At 57.6% G+C, this 2079-nt stretch overlaps 1 long non-coding RNA gene across 1 annotated transcript in view; it reads left to right on the forward strand.

Moving 5' to 3' along the window:
- The first annotated feature begins 1793 nt into the window (after positions 1-1793).
- The window catches only part of LOC133543555 (uncharacterized), a 25830-nt gene continuing 25544 nt past the window's right edge, over positions 1794-2079 (forward strand). Inside the window, exon 1 of the long non-coding RNA XR_009804402.1 lies at positions 1794-2079. This exon is cut by the window's right edge and continues 101 nt beyond it. This is a non-coding gene — a long non-coding RNA (uncharacterized LOC133543555).

Consider the following 2079-nt stretch of genomic DNA (forward strand, 5'->3'; position numbering starts at 1 on the left):
AAAATTGGTACAAAACAGAAAACAAAACCGACTGGAAGAGATGCCGAGCACACCGGGAGCTAAGGCTAGGAGACAAGAACAAATTTACGTGGCAGTCGCGGGATGCAAATACAAAGAATAATGACATGGAAATAATGACAGTGATGACAAAACAGAAGCGCGTCAGGAACACAAGCGGCAGGAGAAAATAATAACAAAATCAGGTGCATAAACCGGAACAAAAGGAGTGCAAGACTAACAGAAAACACACGTGACCCCAAAACCCAAACAGAATATGATCCGGGCAGCGGATCATAACAATCTTGGGCCGGGCTCCAGCGTGGCCTGCCTCACTGCCGGACTGCCGGACTGCCGGCCACGCCTCCTCGCCGCCATCTTGGGCCGGGCTCCGGCTTTGCCCTGCCTCGCTGTCAGACTGCTGGCCTCTCCTCCTCGCCGCCATCTTGCAGCGAACTACGGTGTGCCCTGCCTCGCTGCCGGACTGCCGGCCACGCCTCCTAATCGCCATCTTGCAGCGGGCTCCGGCTTGCCCTGGCTAGCTGTTGGACTGCCGGCCACGCCTCCTCGCTGCCACCTTGGGCCGGGCTCCGGCGTGCCCTGCCACGCTGCCGGACTGCCGGCCATGCCTCCTTGCCGCCATCTTGCAGCGGGTTACGGTGTGCCCTGCCTCGCTGTCAGACTGCTGGCCACGCCTCCTCGCCGCCATCTTGCAGCGGGCTCCGGCTTGCCCTGCCTCGCTGTCAGACTGCCGGCCACGCCTCCTCGCCGCCATCTTGCAGCGGGCTACGGTGTGCCCTGCCTCGCTGTCGGACTGCCGGCCTGTCCTCCTCGCCGCCATCTTGCAGCGGCTTACGGTAAGCCCTGCCTCGCTGCCGAACTGCCGGCCACGTCTCCTTGCCGCCATCTTGCAGCGGGCTCCGGCTTTGCCCTGCCTCGCTGTCGGACTGCCGGCCTCGCCTCCTCGCCGCCATCTTGCAGCGGGCTACGGCGTGCCCTGCCTCGCTGCCGGACTGCCGGCCACGCCTCCTCGCTGCCACCTTGGGTCGGGCTCCGGCGTGCCCTGCCTCGCTGCCGGACTGCAGGCCACGCCTCTCCACAGATGGGTTCTCACTTCTCTGAGAAGTACTTTGAGTATCTAATAATAGAAAAGCGCTATATAAAATGTAATCCATTATCATTATTATTATTATTATTATTATTATCAATCGCACAGTCCGTGGGTGCTCGGGCCCTGAAGCACCCACAGACTGGGCCCCCCCAGACACACTTTTTTCTCAATGTGGCCCCTCGAGTCCAAATATTTCTACAGTATTAATAGCTCAGCATTTATTTGGACGCGTCAGGACGGCGACGTACGTCCAGGAATCACCCAACAGGTGTGAGCAAGACCTGGACCGTGCGAAAGGAAAATAAACACACCAGTCGGACGTCGTCTCTCCTCCACGCTCGGGGACGTTGACGATGAATAATGTGCTTCGGATTCGGCCGAGGCGGTTGAATAGTTTCCTTGACACGTCCCCACTGATGAGAATCTGGTGTTTGCTTTAGTTTTCGGATGGTCTCGTGCTGTGGCTTCTGTGGGCCCGGGTTTCAAGGGCCGGGTACAGGAGTGGGAGAAACAGGACCTCGCACATCGCCCGTCTGGGCTTTTTAGGGCCCTGCGGTCGTGGAGAAAAGTACAGGCTGTTGTTGCGGGCGGGGGGGCGAAGTAAATACTTACTGTAATAGTTGCCTTCTCAGCACACGCTCGTGTTTCTCAGCGTCAATAACAAACCGCCAGCCGGTGAGTAACAACCCCGCTGTGATCGGTCTAATAAAACCTTTCGTTTATCTGGGACGCACTTTCAGTTTCATACCCCCCCACCACCACCACCTCCTCATCCCTCCCACGTAATTGAAGTGCCTCTCCTATGTAACCCGACGCTCATCCCGCAGCTCCAAAGTGTCGTTGGGGCCGCAACTTAAGTACCCGGCGCTCCAGATCCTCCGGATCAGCACAAGGCCAGATCAGGCCAATTAATAATTCAGGCGAGTTGCTTCAAAATGGAGTTTTTTTTACGGCGAAGGGTCTCTCAGATG

The sequence above is a fragment of the Nerophis ophidion genome, linkage group LG26 (genome assembly GCF_033978795.1).
Source record: "Nerophis ophidion isolate RoL-2023_Sa linkage group LG26, RoL_Noph_v1.0, whole genome shotgun sequence".
Lineage (NCBI taxonomy): Eukaryota > Metazoa > Chordata > Actinopteri > Syngnathiformes > Syngnathidae > Nerophis > Nerophis ophidion.